Raw genomic sequence first — 19,657 nt, 5'->3', positions numbered from 1 at the left:
CATTTTTCACTAGTATGTGGTACATTTTCAGAACTGGTAGTACAAATATGTTCTATAATCAAGCTAAGTACATTTTCAATTGACTGAGTACAACAAACAAAGTCACTTGTTCACTGCACCAAATCACTCTTTCAATTTGCGTACATTTTCATTTTAAGTATCTGCTTTTCAAAATGAAATATTCACATTACTTTAATAGGACTACTGAACCAAAACTGTATAGTGTTTAGTTTACGTACTGTATAAAGTGTGAGAAATGCTGAATACTGTAAATTCAATATTTTTAAATCATGCATAAAACAGACATCAATTTACTTTGAAAGGTTAACAACTATACCAAATACTATGTGGATGTGGCAGTAAATACACATCATCATTCTCCATCAGCCAGTGTGCTTCAATAGGACAAAGTGGAAAGAGTCCGTGTGTGATACTATTTGAAATGATGGTGTAGTGTATGTACAATGCAGTGGTGAAATACCTGGGTTGTATATAACAATATATTCCACCCATTATCGGAATTTCATTGATTCACTTTAAGCTGATCAATTTCAAGCAGAGAGACAGGCGATACTGTATCAGAAAAGGTAATCGTGTACAATGTTGCATTAGGCAGAAATGGAATACAACACTGTGCTACGTTTTTACAGTAGCCAACTGGTTAACACTTTACATGAAATTGCCCCTATTACTATGTAACAAACACAGTAATAACTATGTTATTAACATAGTAGTTCTGTAAGGGATATTTAGTGAGGGGCTATGCGTTCCATAGAAAATAATGAACGACATGGAAGGTGTGTTCCATGATGCGCTAGAGGTGTGGAACTATAACCTTCCACTGAGTTGCATTATTTTCCAGAGAATGCAGAGCCTTGAGTTGATTATCCCTTTTATACCATGGCTATAAATTACCACATTTGCCGCTAGCAATTTGTTCATGAACAGTTAAATGTGTGTACTAGATAGTTACAGTAGTTGCCTAGGTAACCAAACAAACAGACTTGCTAGTTTCTCTAACCAATTACACTTTTCCTTTGAAAAGCAGCTCAAACATAGAACATGTAAGAATGAACTAAGGCCATTGCATTCTACAGTGCTGATTATATACCGTTCAAATGTTTGGGGTCACTTAGAAATGTCCTTGTTTTTGAAAGAAAAGCACATTTTTTGTCCATTAAAATAACATCAAATCGATCAGAAATACAGTGTAGACATTGTTAATGTTGTAAATGACTTGTAGCTGGAAACTATTTTTAATGGAATATCTACATAGGCATACGGAGGCCCATTATCAGCAGCCATCACTCCTGTGTTCCAATGGCACGTTGTGTTAGCTAATTCAAGTTTATAATTTAAAAGGCTAGTTGATCATTAGAAAACCCTTTTGCAATTGTGTTAGGACAGCTGGAAACTGTTGTTCTGATTAAAGAAGCAATAAAATTGGCTTTCTTTAGACTATTTAAGTATCTGGAGCATCAGCATTTGTGGGTTTGATTACAGGCTCAAAATGTCCAGAAACAAAGACCTTTCTTCTGAAACTCGTCAGTCTATTCTTGTTCTGAGAATTTAAGGCTATTCCATGCGAGAAAATGCAAATAAACTGAAGATCTCGTACAACCTGTGTAGGTACTACTCCCTTCACACAACAGTGCAAACTGGCTCTAACCAGAATAGAAAGAGGAGTGGGAGGCGGGTTGCAGAGAGCCAAGTGCTGAGGCTAAGGCTGGAGTGAGGGGCAGTTTCCAGGTACAATAGTCATTTACAACATTAACAATGTCTACACTGTACTTTTGATCAATTTTATGTCATTTTAATGGACACATTTTTTTGCTTTTCTTTAAAAAACAAGGACATTTCTTAAGTGACCCCAAACTTTTCAACGGTAGTGTGATATATATATATACACGCAGTACCAGTCAAAAGTTTGGACACATTCAAGGGTTTTTCTTTGTTCTATTTTCTACATTGTAGCATAATAGTGAAGATATCAAAAATATGAAATAACACATACGGAATCATCTAGTAACCAAAAAAGTGTTATAGCAAATCCAAATATATTTTGGATTTTAGATTCTTCAAAGTAGTCTTGATGACAGCTTTGCACGCTCTTGGCATTCTCTCAACCAGCTCCACCTGGAATGCTTTTCCAACAGTCTTGAAGGAGTTTCCACATATATTGAGCTTATTCTCCTTCACTCTGCGGTCCAACTCATCCCAAACCATCAAACTTGGGTTGAGGTTGGGTGAAAGTGGAGGCCAGGTCTCTGACGCAGCACTCCATCACTCTCCTTCTCATTGTCCTGTTGAACAACAAATAATAGTCCCACTACGCGCAAACCAGATTGGATGGCGTATCGCTACAGAATGCTGTGATAGCCATGCTGGTTAAGTGTGCCTTCAAGTCTAAATAAATCACTGATAGTGTCACCAGCAAAGCACCCCCACACTATCACACCTCCTCCTTCATTCTTCACGGTGGGAACCACACATGCAGAGATCATCCTTTAACCTACTCTACGTCTCACAAAGACACTGCGGTTGGAACCAAAAATCTCAAATTTAGACTCATCAGACCAAAGGACAGATTTCCACCGGTCTAATGTGCCTTGCTCGTGTTTCCTGGCCCAAGCAAGTATCTTCTTCTTATTGGTGTCCTTTAGTAGTGGTTTCTTTGCAGAAATTCGACCACGAAGGCCTGATTCACGCAGTCTCCTCTGAACAGTTGATGGTGAGATGTGTATCAGGTATGATGGTAAGACCCAGATGCAGACAACGTCGAATTAACAATGGTTTAATAATACAACAGGGGCAGGCAACAATAGACAGATCAAGGCAGGCAGGGGTCAGTAATAATCCAGAGGTGGGGCAAAGGTACAGGTCGGCAGGCCGGCTCAGGGTCAGGGGCAGGCAGAGAATTCAGGCAGGTGGGCTCAGAGTCAGGAAAGGTAAGGGTCAAAAGCAGGAGGGCGAGAAAAAGAGAGACTGGGAAAAGCAGGAGCCAAGGCAAAAACGCTGGCTGACTTGACAAACAGAGAACACAGGTATAAATACACAGGTGATAATGGGGAAGATGGTCTACACCTGGAGGGGGGTGGAAACAATCAAAGACAGGAGAAACAAATCAGGGTGTGACAGTACCCCCCACCCCCCTTCTAGGGGAACCACCTGGTGTCCTACCTGGGCGCATACCTGGTTGACCGGGGTGCCAGTGGTGGAAGTCGGCGATGAGGGCTGGGGCCAGGATGTCTTTAGCGGGGACCCAGCACCTCCCTCCAGGCCATAACACTCCCAATTAACTAGGTACTGGAAACCCAGGTGAGGAGTCTGACACGGCGGGGGAGGTGTGGGCCTGGAAACAGAAGGCAGTGAGATACGGGCTTAATTCTAGACACATGGAAAGTAGGGTGAATACGGAGGGTACGGGTTAACAAAAGACGAACAGCAGTGGGGCTATTGACTCTAGAGATGGGGAACAGGCCAATGAAACGGGGGGGAACGTTTTCAGGACTCCACCCGGAGGGGCAGGTCCCGGGTGGAGAGCCTTACCCTGCCCGAGCTGATAGCATGGAGCAAGGGTCCGGTGGAGATCCGCTTGACGCCTATACCTGGAAGTGGTCTTCAACAGAGCGGCCCGGGCTCTCTTCCAGGTACGGCGACAGCGGTGGATGAACATCTGGGCAGAGGGATTGCTGACCTCCTCCTCTTGCTCAGGGAAGAGCGGAGGCTGATATCCCAAGGTACACTCGAAGGGCGAGAGACCCCTGGCAGAGCAAAGAAGGGTGTTGCGGGCATACTCAACTCATACCAGTTGCTGACTCCAGGTGGTAGGGTTGGCGGAGACTAGGCAGTGAAGAGTCATCTCCAAGTCCTGGTTGGCTCGCTCCGACTGGCCGTTGGACTGGGTGTGGAATCCGGAGGACAGGTTGGCCGACGACCCAATGAGCATGCAGAAAGCCTTCCAGAACTGGGACAAGAATTGCAGACCCCGGTCGGACACCATGTCCACCGGGAATCCGTGGATTCAGAAGATGTGTTGCACCATAAGCTGGGCCATCTCCTTGGCCAAGGGTAGTTTGGGGAGAGGAATGAAGTGGGCGGCTTTGGAAAATGGGTCGACCACAGTCAGGATGGCAGTGTTCCCCTCAGATGGGGGGAGACCCGTGACAAAATCCAGGGATATATGGGACCAGGGACGGTGAGGGACAGGCAGTGGTTGGAGAAGACCAGCCGGAGCTTGCCGAGGAGTTATGTTCTGTGTGCAGACCGTGCTGGCGGCAACAAACGTGGCAACATCAGGAACCATAGTAGGTCACCAAAAGCGTTGTCGCACGAAGGCCAGGGTCCAACTAGAGCCCGGGTGACAGGCAAGCCTGGAGGAATGGGCCCACACCAGGACCGTGGAGCAAACAGCGCCAGGCACAAACATCTGGCCAGGCACAAACATCCAGTTATCTGGGCCTCTCACCACGGGTTTGGCTGGGACCTCTGCACCAGGCACGAGGTGGGAAGGATGGTCTCGGGCTCCGGGGTGGTAACCGTGGGGTTATAGCTGCGAGACAGGGCATCCGGCTTGACATTTTTGGACCCCGGCTGGTAGGAGAGGGAAAAGTTGAACTGGGTAAACAGCAGGGCCCATCTCGCTTGCCTGGAGTTGAGGCGCTTGACAGTGCAGAGATACTCCAGGTTTTGTGGTTGGCCCACACAATGAACGGATGTTCTGCCCCTTCTAGCCAGTGCCTCCATTCCTCCAACGCCATCTTCACCGCGAGAAGCTCCCAATTCCCCTCCCCTCCGTAGTTCCTCTCCGTGACGTTGTGGCAGTGGGAGAAGAAGGCGCAGGGATGCAGCTTAAGGTCCAGCGCAGAACATTGGGACAGGACAGCCCCCACTCTGACATTTGACGCATCGGATGTGGTGGTGAAGCTGTGTTTAAGGTCCCGGAATGCCCGGTCAGCGGCAGAGGACCACGTGAACCTTGGTAGATGTGAGTGGCCATGGTGCTGTAACCCTGGATAAAGTGGCGATTAAAGTTGTCGAACCCCAGGACGTGTTGCAGCTGCACCCTGGACGTAGGCTGAGGCCAATCCACCATCACTCTCACTTTCTCTGGATCCATCTGGATACTCCCAGCAGAGATGATGTAGCCCAGAAAGGGAATGGTGGAGCGATGGAACTCACACTTCCGCACTGTTACTTGAACTCTGAAGCATTTATTTGGGCTGAAATTTCTGTGGCTGGTAACTCTACTGAACTTACCCTCTGCAGCAGAGGTAACTCTGGGTCTTCCCACCCCTACCTTGTCACAACACAACTAATTGGCTCAAACTCATTAAGAAGGAAAGAAATTCCACAAATTAACTTTTAACAAGGCACACTTGTTAATTGAAATGCATTCCAGGTGACTACCTCATGAAGCTGGTTGAGAGAATGCCAAGAGTGTGCAAAGCTGTCATCAAGGTAAATGGTGGCTACTTTGATGAACTGTAAATATAAAATATATTTTGATTTGTTTCACACTTTTTTGGTTACCACATGATTCCATGTGTTATTTCATAGTTTTGATGTCTTCACTATTATTCTACAATGTAGAAAATAGTCAAATAAAGAAAAACCCTTGAATGAGTAGGTGTGTCCAAACTTTTGACTGCTGCTGTATATATATATATATATATATATACACACATTATTTTGGCCAATTTGAAATACTTCACATGTATCCTAAAAAATGTATCTAAAAATATATTTTACATTTATTTTTTACCATTTGGGTGTGAGGAGAAATAGTGATATTGCAAAGAAATAGTAGAGTATGTTTGCGTGTGTGTGTGCATAGCCACGAGAAATACGGGTGCTGAGGGCGCTACAGCACCCCATGAAAAAAATCTGATTTTGTAAAAAAAAAAGTAATAATAATTGCACTGGGCCTTTACTAGTCCTGTATTAGCAGACCGATATAGCCATCTGTAGCGGGGGGTAAAAAAGTATTAATCATCTTAAGATAGCTATGTGGGACAACCACATATCACAGTCATAGTAAATACATAGTAAATACATTTTTTCCTCATAGCTTTCAGCAAAGTCAGAGCTAGTAAGAGGGAAAGAGTAAAGTGCGAGAAACGAGTCAAGTGCTGTGGGTTTATTTAAGATACTCTTTTAAGAGGTAATGTTTCAGATGTGGGAGAATTTTAGGAAGGTTAAACACCATGGCGGGCTGCAGCGTTCTGGATAAGCTCCAGCAGTTTGTTGCAGTAGTCCAGACGGGAGATGATAAGTGGCTGGATTAAGACCTGTGCCGCTTTCTGTGTGAGGTAGGATCGGCCTTCCCCGGTAGGAAGAGCAACTCTGTCTTGTCGAGGTTGAGCTTGAGGTGGTGGACTGACATCCAAGCGGAGATATCTGCCAGGCATGCAGAGATGCGTGTCGCCACCTGGGTGTAAGAAGGGGGGAAGGAGAAAAGTACTTGCGTTTCATCCGCATAGCAATGATAGGAGAGACCATGTGAGGATATGACAGAGCTTAGCATAGAGAGAAGAAGAGAGGACCTAGAACTGAGCCCTGCAGGACACCAGTAGTGAGAGTATGTGATGCAGACACAGATCTTCTCCACGTCACCTGGTAGGAGTGGCCTGCCAGGTAGGATGCAATTTGAGAGCGTGTAGAACCTAAAACACCCAGCCACGAGAGGGTGGCGAGAAGGATCTGATGGTTCACGGTGTCAAATACAGCGGATAGATCTAGGAGGATGAGAACAGAGGAGAGAGAGTCAGCCTTGGCAGTGCGGAGAGCCTCCATGACACAGAGAAGAGCAGTCCTCGTTTGAGTGACCCGTCTTGAAGCCAGACTGATTAGGGTCAAGAAGATCATTCTGAGAGAGATAGCGATATAGCACGCTCAAGTGTTTTGGAAAGAAATAAAGAAGGGATATCGGTCTGTAGTTTTTGACAACGGGGTCAAGTGTTGCTTTCTTGAGGAGGGGAGTGACTCGGGCCATTTTGAAGTCAGTGGTCAGGGATGAGTTAATGAGGGAAGTTAGGAATGGGAGGTCTCCAGAGTTGGTCTGGAGAAGGGAGGAGGGGATGAGGTCGAGCGGGCATGTAGTCAGGAAGCCAGACCTCACTAGTCATAGGATTTCATCTGGAGAGGGAGGTGAGAAAGAGGTCAAGGCTTAGGGTAATTATTTGTGAGCAGGACCAGTGGATTCAATAGGCTGAGTGAATGAGGAGCGGATATTGTGAACCTTCTTTTCAAAGTGGTTGATGAAGTCATCCACAGAGAAGTAGGAGGGAGGGGGTGGAGGATTAAGGAGGGAGGAGAAGGTGGAAAAGAGTTTCCTAGGGCAGAATCTTGAAATGTAGAGTGATAGAAAGTGGCTTCAGCAGCGGATACATTTTTGCACAGCTGCCCACAGCCCTGCTCTGTAAGCTTGCAATGAGTCACTCAGCCACAGAGCAGGAGGGGAGGTCCGAGCCAGCCCGGAGGAAAGGGGACAGTGCGAGTCATAGAATGGGGAAAGGGAGGATAGCCGAGTCAAAGAGGCAGAATCATGAGACAGGAGGGAGAAGGATTTAGCAGAATGAATAGATGATAGGATAGAAGAGAAGAAAGTAGTGGGAGAGAGAACAAAGATTGAGATGGCGCATGACCATCTGGGTAGGGACTGAATGGCTAGGGTTGGAGGAGAGGGAGACAGAATAGGAAACAAAGTAGTGATCAAAGACCTGGAGGGGGTAGCTGTGACATTAGTAGATGAACAGCCTCTCGTAAAGTCAAGGTCACACATATTACCTGCCTTGTGAGGGTGAGGGGACTTGGAAAGGAATAGGTCAAAAGAGACAAGGAGGGGAAAGAAAGAGTTGGAAAGAAATGAATCGAAGGTTGGGAGGTTGAAGTTGAGACGTACGAAGAGCCATTGTCAGGAACTGATCTTATTAAGGTGTCAAGGTTATTGAGGATCTCTCTAAGGGCACCTTGTGGGCGATAGAGGACCACAATGTTAAGCTTTAGTGGACATGTGAAAGTGACACCATGGAATTCAAATGAGAAAATGGACAGATGAGTGAGAGAGAAAATAAAAAATCTATATTTAGGAGAAATGAGTAGCCATGTTCCACCACCGCGACGACCATATGCTATCGGACAATGAGAGAAAATGTAGCCAGATAGAGGTCACATAGAGGCATATACAGTTAAAGTCGGAAGTTTACATTCAGCCATTAAAACTCGTTTTTCAACCACTCCACAAATTTCTTGTTAACAAACTATAATTTTGGCAAGTCGGTCAGGACATCTTTCCAACAATTCTTTACAGAAAGATTATTTCACTTATAATTTACTGTATCACAATTCCAGTGGGTCAGAAGTTTACATACACTAAGTTGACTGTGCCTTTAAACAGCTTGGAAAATTCCAGAAAATGATGTCATGGCTTTACAAGCTTCTGATAGGCTAATTGACATCAGTTGAGTCAATTGGAGGTGTACCTGTGGATGTATTTCAAGGCCTACCTTCAAACTCAGTGCCTCTTTGCTTGACATCGTGGGAAAATCAAAGGAAATCAGCCACGACCTCAGAAAAAAAATTGTAGACCTCCACAAGTCTGGTTCATCCTTGGGAGCAATTTCCAAACGCCTGAAGGTGCCACGTTCATCTGTACAAACAATAGTACGCAAGTATAAAAACCATGGGACCACATAGCCATCATACCGCTCAGGAAGGAGATGCGTTCTGTCTCCTAGAGATGAATGTACTTTGGTGCAAAAAGTGCCAATCAATCCCAGAACAACAGCAAAGGACCTGCTGTAGGAAACAGGTACAAAAGTATCTATGTCCATAATAAAAGGAGTCCTATATCGACATAACCTGAAAGGCCACTCGGCAAGGAAGAAGCCACTGCTCCAAAATCACTGTCATGCCCTGACCTTAGTTATCTTTGTTTTCTTTATTATTTGGTTAGGTCAGGGTGTGACAAGGGTGGTTTGTTTAGTTTTTATTTTGTATGTCTAGGGGTTTTTCTAGTCTAGGTGTTTGTCTATGGTTGCCTAGATTGGTTCTCAATCAGAGGCAGCTGTTTATCGTTGTCTCTGATTGGGAATCATATTTAGGTAGCCATATTCCTTGGTTATTTTGTGGGTTGTTATTCTATGTTAATTAAGTTGCCTGTTCTGCCTAAGTTGCCTCACGGTTCATTTTGTTGTTTTGTTTACTTCTGTTCAGTGTTCTCTCTTTTATTAAAGAGTTATGTTCGCTTATCACGCTGCGCCTTTTTTAATTTTTTTAATTTAACCTTTATTTAACCAGGAAGGGCTCATTGAGAAATCTATTTTTCAAAAGCGCCCTGGCCAAGATAGGCAGCACCAAGTCATTACAAAGAAATTACAGACAGACAACATGAGAAACTACAAGTAATCTAGTAAAAACCATTGAATTCACAAGAGTATAAAACAGCAAATTAAAAACATTGACAGGTCAGGGAATCAGCCTCAAAATCCTTCATCAGTGATTTAAAAACACCATTCGGGACAAGTTCTTCCAGTTTAAAAGTATTTTGTAAGGTGTTCCAAGACGATGGCGCAGAGTACATAAAAGCCCTTTTACCAAATTCAGTTCGGACATTTGGAACAGTTGGCAGGATAAAGTCCAGCGAACGAAGAAAGTACCCACCACATTTCTGAACAATAAAAATGCACAAATAAAAAGGTAGTAAACCCAAAATGGCTATGTAAATAAAAGTATACCAGTGACTAGAGAAGGCCAGCCAACCCTGGTATACAAAGTGCAGTGGTGCGTAAGGGTTATGCAGTTTAAAATACATCTCAAAGTGCCATGGTAAAGGGTGTCAATAGATCTCAAACACTGAGCGGAAGCATTCATATATAAAATATCCCCATAGTCTAGTAAAGGCATAAATGTAGCTGACACTAGCCTCCTTCTGGCTTCAAAAGAAAAACAGGCCTCATTCCTAAAATAAAAGTTGTTGAATATGCACTTTAAAAGAGAGGCCGTCATCAATTAAAATTCCAAGATATTTATGAGGTTACAACCTCAATCTCCTTGCCCTGACAGGTAGTAATAGGTGAAAGGTTCAGAGGTCTATTTCTTGCATTACAAAACACCATTAATGTAGTTTTGTCAGTATTGAGGATAAGCTTCAATTGACACAAGGTATGTTGAACAGTATAAAAAGCAGTTTGCATTTTCTGGAAAGCTTTTGCAAGAGACAAGGCACAACAGTAAATAATAGTATCATCAGCATAAAAATGAAGATGTGCATTTTGGACATTTTTGTCTAAATCATTTATATAAATAGTGAATAAGAGAGGACCAAGTACAGAACCTTGGTGCACACCATTCAAGACAGACAATTTAACAGACATAAGCCCATCAAATTGAGTGCACTGAGTCTATCAGACAGATAGTTAGCAAACCATGCAACTGCATGCTCCGAAAGACCTACACTCGACAATCTCTGCCTTTAGTATAGCATGATCAACTGTATCAAAAGCTTTAGAGATCAATAAAAAGTGAGACAGTGCTGTTTTTTGTCAATGGCTTCAGTGATATCATTTAAAACCTTCATGGCTGCTGTAATTGTGCTATGCTTCTTCCTGAAGCCCGATTGGTACATTGATAAAATAGAGTTAGTAAATAAAATACTCTTTTAGCTGTTCACTTACAACGGTTTCAAGTATTTTCACCAGGGGTGACAGCTTTGAGATTGGCCTATAAAAAAAATAGTTAGATCTCCCCCTTTTAAAAGTGGTAGGACAAATGCTGATTTCCAGATCTTTGGAATTTTATTACATTCCAGGGTTAGATTGAACAGAGATGTAAGTGGTTCAGCTATGAAATCAGCTGCCAGATTTAAAAAGCAGGGATTCAAAAGATCAGGACCTGCAGGCTTTCTCTGATCTAAGGATTTCAGGGCTTTATGTACCACCTGCATGAGAATGGAAAAAAGCTAAAAGTTTGAACAGTTGTCACTGGTTCATCCACACAGGGTTGTACAGAGACAGAGGACACTGAATCAAACAGCCTACCAGATGATACAAAGTGCTCATTGAAACAATTCAGCATTTCAGTTTTGTCATACAGTGGGGCAAAAAAGTATTTCGTCAGCCACCAATTGTGCAAGTTCTCCCACTTAGAAAGATGAGAGAGGCCTGTAATTCATCATAGGTACACTTCAACGACAGACAAAATGAGAAAAAAAATCCAGAAAATCACATTGTAGGATTTTTAATTAATTTATTTGCAAATGATGGTGGAAAATAAGTATTTTGTCAATAACAAAAGTTTATCTCAATACTTTGTTATTGAACCTTTGTTGGCAATGTAGCATTACTGTTACCAGACATAGACTTCATAGCCTTCCAAATCTTTCTAGGGTCATTCAGGTTATCAATGGTAAAAGAGAAGAAAAGAACATGTAACTGCCCAAAAATAAGCCAATCAGCATCATAACATGATTTCCTTGCTTTAGCCCAGGCTAGATTACGGTCGTGAATAATACAAGACAGCTCAGAAGAAAACCATGGATTATCCCGCCCTTTAACCCTGAACCTGCGGAATGGGGCATGTTTGTTTACTATTTGGGAAAAACCATCATGGTCTCATCAATATGACGAACGTGACAATAGCCATAAAAAAGCCAGACTACGGTTTGCAACTGAACATGGGGACAAAGATCGTAGTTTTTGGATAAATGTCCTCTGGTCTGACAAAAATAGAACTATTTGGCCATAATGACCATCGTTATGTTTGGAGGAAAAGGGGGAGGATTGCAAGCCGAAGAACACCATCCCAACCGTGAAGCACGGGGGTGGCAGCATCATGTTGTGGGGGTGCTTTGCTGCAGGAGGGACTGGTGCACTTCACAAAATAGATGGCTTCATGAGGAAGGAAAATTATGTGGATATATTGAAGCAACAGCTCAAGACATCAGTCCGGAAGGTAAAGATTGGTCGCAAATGGGTCTTCCAAATGGACAATGATACTTCCAAGCATACTTCCAAAGTTAAAATGGCTTAATGTGAACAAAGTCAAGGTATTGGAGTGGCCATCACAAAGCCCTGACCTCAATCCTGTAGAAAAGTTGTGGGCAGAACTGAAAAAGCGTGTGCGATTAAGGAGGCCTACACACCTGACTCTGTTACACCAGATCTGTCAGGAGGAATGGGCCAAAATTCACTCAACTTATTGTGGGAAGCTTGTGGAAGGCTACTCGAAACATTTGACCCAAATTTAAAAATGTAAACGCAATGCTACCAAATACTAATTGAGTGCATGTAAACTTCTGACCCACTGGGAATGTGATGAAAGAAATAAAAGCTGAAATAAATCATTCTCTCTACTATTATTCTGACATTTCACATTCTTAAAATTAAGTGGTGATCCTAATCGAACTAAAACAGGATTAAATGTCAGGAATTGTGAAAAACTGAGTTAAAATGTATTTGGCTAAGGTGTATGTAAACTTCCGACTTCAACTGTAGCTTTTAGGGAATATGGTATGGCTCATAAACCCCCCCCTCCCCCGCCAGATCAATATATTTAAAATCATCCAGTGTAATCCAGACTCCACATCACCTGACAACTTCAAATGTCATAACAACAGAACAGAGAAGTGCATAAGATGGACAGATGCAATGTCTATGATGGCTCATAGGGGGCACTCTTGCCACGGCATGTTAGTTCAGGGCCATGTGTGGGTTTAGTGGTCTGTAGCCTACTGCCTATAGACGTCACTTCTCTAACCTCTGGTCCCAGCCTAGCTCACAGCACGCAGTCCACTCACAGTATAGAACACTATGTACTAGTGAAGACATTGTACTAGTGAACATTTGTTTCTTTATCTGTGTATTGTAATGTGTCGTTTTAAAAAAAATCACTGATTGACATAGGGGCTCATTTTCTTAGGACATTTTCTTCTTGTTTTTGTTATACAGAACATAGTGAAGCATGTCCTAAATCTCTCTCAACCCTCTCTAAAATCATTTTGTGTGGTTTGTGTATCAAGTTCATGTGAGGCTCTTGTCCAGATAGCATTTACAACTCCAGTCTTGGAGGGCTACTGGGCCTTTACTAGCACACCTGATTAAAATATTAATCAACTAATTATGGTCTGCAGTTTGGAACATGGTTAGGTGAATCAGGTGTGTTATTGCAACGCTAGAAGGAAAGTCCTGAAGTTGGAGTGCTCTTGTCAGTTAGATATTGGGAAATGTTTCATACCTGTTTGTGTCTGTTGTCACGGGGAAGGGGTCCTTTAGTCATCCTGGGAAATTCTATTTCAATTCAGGAAATTATTCTAGAATCATTTCCATTCATCTGCCGATTTAGTTGGAAGTTAAGTAGAATTAGCCCCGAAGTTAGAGAAGGATGTTTGGAGGATGAACCCTGTTGTAGAGGCTTTAAGAGTGGTGTTACATACTAAAAGGACACGCTTTTCATTCACTTTCCCATTATATTTTCCATAAGCCATCTAGCCAGTTGCCTGTCAGTGCTATACAATTGTATTCAGCAGGGAAACCCTTGTGTGGTGGCATCAGCAGATATTGCACCAATTGGATTCCCATTACCTACATGCAGTCTATTTAAGTTGACCAGTTCTACACATCCCACTGGGCACACACTGGTTGAATCAATATTGTGAAATGACATGGGAACAATGTTGTATTGACGTTGATATGATATGCGACCAATGGAATGCTTCCTCAACGATGGATGTCACGTTCACGCAAGCGCTGGTGTCTCTTGCTGCCATTGCTGTTGCTGCTGTAACTAGCTGTTACTCGCTACACTTGCTGTTTTCTGATATCCCCCTCCACCAGTCTGGGTGCTGTTTATTCCTTCAGGGGTTTTGGTAGAGCATATCATCACAGAACCATGAGACAGATATTTCACCGGATGCATCCGCTTGGCGTTTCCACTCACTACCAAATATGGTAGTGAGAGGAAGCCCAGTGCCAGAAGTGAGAGAAGATGGAACGAGATGGATTTTGGCCAACATTCTGCTAATTTTCTCATTGATGAAACATTTGATCTCAATATCGTTTTCTGTTCCCAAAACTAGAATATGTTATGAACAGAGTGGACTAAGTTGTGTAGACTTTATCATTTGCCAAAGTTGTAAAAAATGGTGTTGTTCAGAAGGCGTGCAAAGGCAAATTGAGTTATTGCAGACGTGCAATTCCCAGAGTAGGCGTTCCCTAATGGAAATATGCAAATGCAGGTTTAGGTTACACCTCCGAAGAATGACGAAGGCCACTTATACATATTCTCGATTTGGGTGTGGGAATTTCCAACTGTATTTGATAAACACCAACAAATAGGGCACTGGCAGCTGTCAGTGTAGCAAGCTAGTTAGCATGCTAACCTTATTTAGCTAGCTAATGTTATCTGTTGTTGCTGTTTTTATAACTACACCATATTCAAAAGATTAGCCAGCTGGCTCTATAGCTGGTTCTGGAGCTGGATTTGTCATAAGAATTGATTTAGGGAAAACATGCTACAGATGGAATCCCCTGGACTATGTCCAACGTTTTGGCATCTTCCATAAATTGCGACCGCGAATCCGCTAAAGAAATAGTTAGAAAGAATAAGATAAAGCTCCGGTAATATGGATAACTATTGAACGATAGCTGATATGCGGTTTTCTACATTGTAATGGACACAGTGCAACCTTTGCTAAGTAGGCTGCTGGCAAGCTTCGGCTGTGGTACAAGTGAAATGATAGGCTTCAATAACTTTGCTCATGATCATGCATGCTGCAAATAACATTGAACTTTGCAGGTGTTTCTTATTAATAAATAATGCCATGCTGGTGGGTGGTAACATTCAAACAAAGCCCAGCCCCGAAACTGAATGTAGACTGAAAATAATTTGTAGGTTATATCATAGGAAAGACACCACATTCACACGGATATGCACAAGTAGGCAGTTCGGATTTGTCAATTCAAGCCCAAATATGTCATACTTTGACTAAAACGATGACTTATTGTCTTAAATCGTTTTGCAACATCGTGGGTAAACTCTGGCCATCGTCTTTCAGCCCGAAACAGTGGATTTCTACTAGAGTGGGTGTTTAAATGAACACGTGCTGTTGCCTTTCTGAACTCCCATATGTCTTTAAACCACATTCTGGAACAGTGTTTGGATGGAAAAAATGTGGCATTAAATATTACATTAGCTTTATCTATAGAGCTCAGTGAGGTAGAATAATAGATTAATGGATGTCTCACTCAACTAATTGAAACTGTTTCCTGATGTTGTCAATGCATATTTTTACATGTGATCAAGGTGGCTGTGTGATACTTACTAAGTGGAATGCGGGTGTTACAGATTTCAGAGAGATTGTTGAGCAAGTTATGTGCTGATGCATGAAAAAGCCACCTCTGTCTATCTGTGTTTGGGTGCATGACTGTGTACTGCAGGAGGTTGGTGGCACGTTAATTGGGGAGGACAGGCTCTTAGTAATGTTTGGAACGGAATTAATGGAATCGAACTCAAACACATAGATTCCATGTGTGTGATACCATTCCATTTACTCCATTCCAGACATTATGATCCATCCTCCCCTCCCCTCTGCAGCCTTCTGTGGTGTGTACCGTGCATGTGTCAGTCTACAGTACATTCTGTCCTAACCATGATTTCCTGTCAAAGGCTTTCATGGCACGTGCCACTTTCAGACCGCAGAAGTCCCCTCGTCCTCAGTCTCTCTTACAAAACCTTTTTCAATTTCCACTCATCTGGGTCACAGGAGGCTGTAGAACAATGCTGGTGCTATTGACTCCCTGCCCACGTCTCGACATGTTACTGATACTCTAATGGCACAAGTGCCAGTGCCTTATCGCACAACAGCCCTTGCCCTTGAATACTACACAAGTGGTTCCACAGTGGAATATAGCAATCAGGAGGCAGATAAAGGGCCACCTTCTTAGGGGTGAATTCCAACTTTCACTTAAGTAACATTTTCTCTTAGTCATGCATTGATGTCAATGGGAGAGTAAGCCAAAACTTGACTTAACTGGAAGTAGGGATTTGCCTCTTAGGCCTTTACTGGCACACTAAACTCCCCAGGGATCAGCTCTTGGCCCAATCAGTTATTAGTCAAAAGTTGCCATTTTGTGATGACTGACATAAAACCTCTTTAACCCGTTTGATTGGCAAGACAGCAACAGGTGTTCTGTGACTTTCAGAACAGTGCAGTGTATCCTCTGTCAGGTGTCTGTACTGCAAGTTACATCACCTCATCTCATGTGCTTCTCCTGCAAGGTAGTTCACATGTGAGAACATATTTGGCTACAGCCCCAGTCAGTGTGAACGTGAAACGCCCTACTCTGCTAACATTACCTGAAGGTGAGTTATTGAGAAGCGAGAGACTGGTCTGACTGTATGTACGGCCTGCGTGTAGCCCATAAGAAATCAAAGGATGTGTAACCAATGTGTGCAAGTGTGTGGATGTGGTCCGTGTGTGTGTGGCGTCTGTGTTATGCAAGCATATAAGTGTCTTTGTTTCCATGAGTATGTGGGTCGATGCATGTCTACATTTACAAAACATTAAGAACACCTGCTCTTTCCATGACAGACCAGGTGAAAGCTATAATCCCTTATTGATATCACTTGTTAAATCCACTTCAAATCAGTGTAGATGAGACAGTTGAGACATGGATTGTGTGTGTGTGCCATTCAGAAGGTGAATGGGCAAGACAAAATATCTATTAAGTGCCTTTGACTGGGATATGGTAGTCAGTAGGTGCCAGGAGCACCGTTTTGTGTCAAGAAATGCAATGCTGCTGGGCTTTTCACGCTCAACAGTTTCCCGTGTGTATCAAAAGTGGTCCACCACCAAAACAACATCCAGCCTAGTTCACACAACCATTGGAAGCATTGTAGTCAACATGGGCCAACATCCCTTTGGAATGCTTTCGACTCCTTGTAGAGTCCATGCCCCGACGAACTGAAGCTGTTCTGAGGGGAGGGGGATGTCTATACATGCATTTGTGTTTGCATTCCTATTGCGAGGAGGGGTGTGTGTGTGTGTGTGTGTGTGTGTGTGTGTGTGTGTGTGTGTGTGTGTGTGTGTGTGTGTGTGTGTGTGTGTGTGTGTGTGTGTGTGTGTGTGTGTGTGTGTGTGTGTGTGTGTGTGTGTGTGTGTGTGTGTGTGTGTGTGTGTGTGTGTGTGTGTGTGTGTGTGTGTGTGTGGGGTATTAAACTACGTGTCACCGACACCACTGCGACCCAGACAACCTCCTCAGCTGTCCCACAACTGCTTTTCCAACGTCGCTCACTCTCCCTTTCTTTCTTGCTTTGCCTCTGCAGCTCCATGGGCATAACAACACCCACTCCCCGCCTGGCCCCACCTTACTCTCCTGTTCAAATATGGCTACTTATCTCCAGCCCGCTCTCACTCTCCCAACCTATAGCCCATGTTAAAGTACACGCTGTACCCTGGCACGTTCCCCTGTTAAAGGCCGCCCTTCTGTTCTATAGGCGACGCTAGCTTCGTGTTGTTTTCTCCCAGCTGTGCACAGTCCCAGACCAAATGTGTTGGATTGGAGAATCGGAGTCTTGAGTGATGAGATAATGTAAAAGTAGGCTGCAATGCATGTATTTTTTTTCTACATATGCCGTATATAGGTGACACATAGAGAAGCTAGTGCATCTGGTGAAGACATGCAAACCTGTGACACACAACTCCAGATGTCTGTGACTTCACTGTGGTCCAAACTGCAGTTGGTTTGTGACCACAATATTTATTTAATGCTGTACTCTTAGAAAGGTGTTTGATTAGGTAGCAGAACTTGAACAGGACAAAATGAACAGCAGCAGCTGTCTACATGATTCTAAAATGACATTCCATACTGAACATGAATTAAGAATACCCAGAAAGCCCCTTTTAACCCGTTGAAATATAATCTTTATGTTTTCTAGGAAATTGTAATAAGACCACAATTGAAAGATAAAATAGAATATGATTAGAATAATTATGCTATGTATACCACCATATCAATTGTAAAAATTCTAAATAATATTTTTGGAACTGTGTGATATTTATTGTAATTCTAACACACTGCCCCATATAACACAACATTGTAATATCCCTGACGGTGTCCCAGTTAGCATCAAGCAATTGGCAGGCAGGTGGCCCTCCAATGTGATAACGGAGCACCGTCAGTAACCTTGCTCAGAGGCCTTACTGGTGGGCCGCCAGCTTTAGTGTGCAAATTAACCCATCAGAGATGCAAATCAACCCATAAGCAGCAAACTGCTTACCCGCTGGTGTTAGGCCTTGATAGCAGACTGCTTATGGAAGAAGTATCACAGCAAGCAGCACTTTTTTGTTGCTTGCTGGGGTATTGGGTGCTTTTGGACACTACGCTTGCTTGCTGGTATCCCTACTGGGTCATTACCTCCTATGTCAGAGCTGCCCTTCTCTCAACATCACCCCCCCTGCCCATTTCAACTTCCCCTCCCTCACTCCTCTTTAGCCCACACCGCCCCGCTTCGCCTCCCAAACCTCCCCTCACCGCTCCATATACTCTCAGTACATTGTGTACCCAGCTGAACATGGGAACAAGCTACACATTGTCTGCAGAGCGTGTGCGCTCCTGTGTCTTTCACGTACAGTATTAGAGACAGGGCGGGGCATTTAACATGTTCTGGTCTGATAGTGTGATGACAGCACTCTGTACGTATGGTTCCCCAATACCCCACGTTCCTCTTCTATTGGAAGGAAATACAGGTCAGTCAGACAATAAGAGAGGAGAGACAGGGGTCAAAGTTCCTCTGGACGGCTTTCACTGAGCTTTGTTTTGGACCTTGACCGGGGGGTGGAAGTGGCCATGATCGAAGATAGAGATGGTTTGGATAATAACTTCAATTGTGATGAATGACGACTCTAATTCTTCCTTTCTCTCTGTCAGCTTTCTAATAAAGATCAATTATCCTCATCTCATCATTAGCATACACATGCAGGATTATCCTAATTTTATCATTAGCATACACATGCAGGATCATCCTAATTTTACCATTAGCATACACATGCAGGATTATCCTAATTTTATCATTAACATACACATGCAGGATTGTCCTCATATTATCATTAGCATACACATGCAGGGGTAATATGGGCAAAATCTTTGTAATAATTGGTAAGAACCAGCTCAAGACTGGATGACAATGAAGACGTTACCCGTCACTGTGAATTTATTTTGGTTCAAGGAGCGTTGTGAACGGACATGGCCCTTGGCTGTTCCTAGTAGAGGTCGACCGATTATGATTTTTCAACACCGATACCGATTATTGGAGGACCAAAAAAGCCGATACGGATTAATCGGCCCATTTATTTATTTGTAATAATGACAATTACAACAATACTGAATGAACACTTATTTTAACTTAATATAATACATCAATAAAATCAATTTAGCCTCAAGTAAATAATGAAACATGTTCAATTTGGTTTAAATAACGCAAAAACAAAGTGTTGGGGAAGAAAGTAAAAGTGCAATATGTGCTATATAAGAAAGCTAACGTTTCAGTTCCTTGCTCAGAACATGAGAACATATGAAAGCTGGTGGTTTCTTTTAACATGAGTCTTCAATATTCCCAGGTAAGAAGTTTTAGGTTGTAGTTATTATAGGAATTATAGGAC

This window comes from Oncorhynchus mykiss, chromosome 9, assembly GCF_013265735.2.
Source record: "Oncorhynchus mykiss isolate Arlee chromosome 9, USDA_OmykA_1.1, whole genome shotgun sequence".
In the NCBI taxonomy this organism is placed as follows: domain Eukaryota; kingdom Metazoa; phylum Chordata; class Actinopteri; order Salmoniformes; family Salmonidae; genus Oncorhynchus; species Oncorhynchus mykiss.
The sequence above is the reverse complement of the archived record's forward strand: the minus strand, read 5'-3'. Positions refer to the sequence as shown.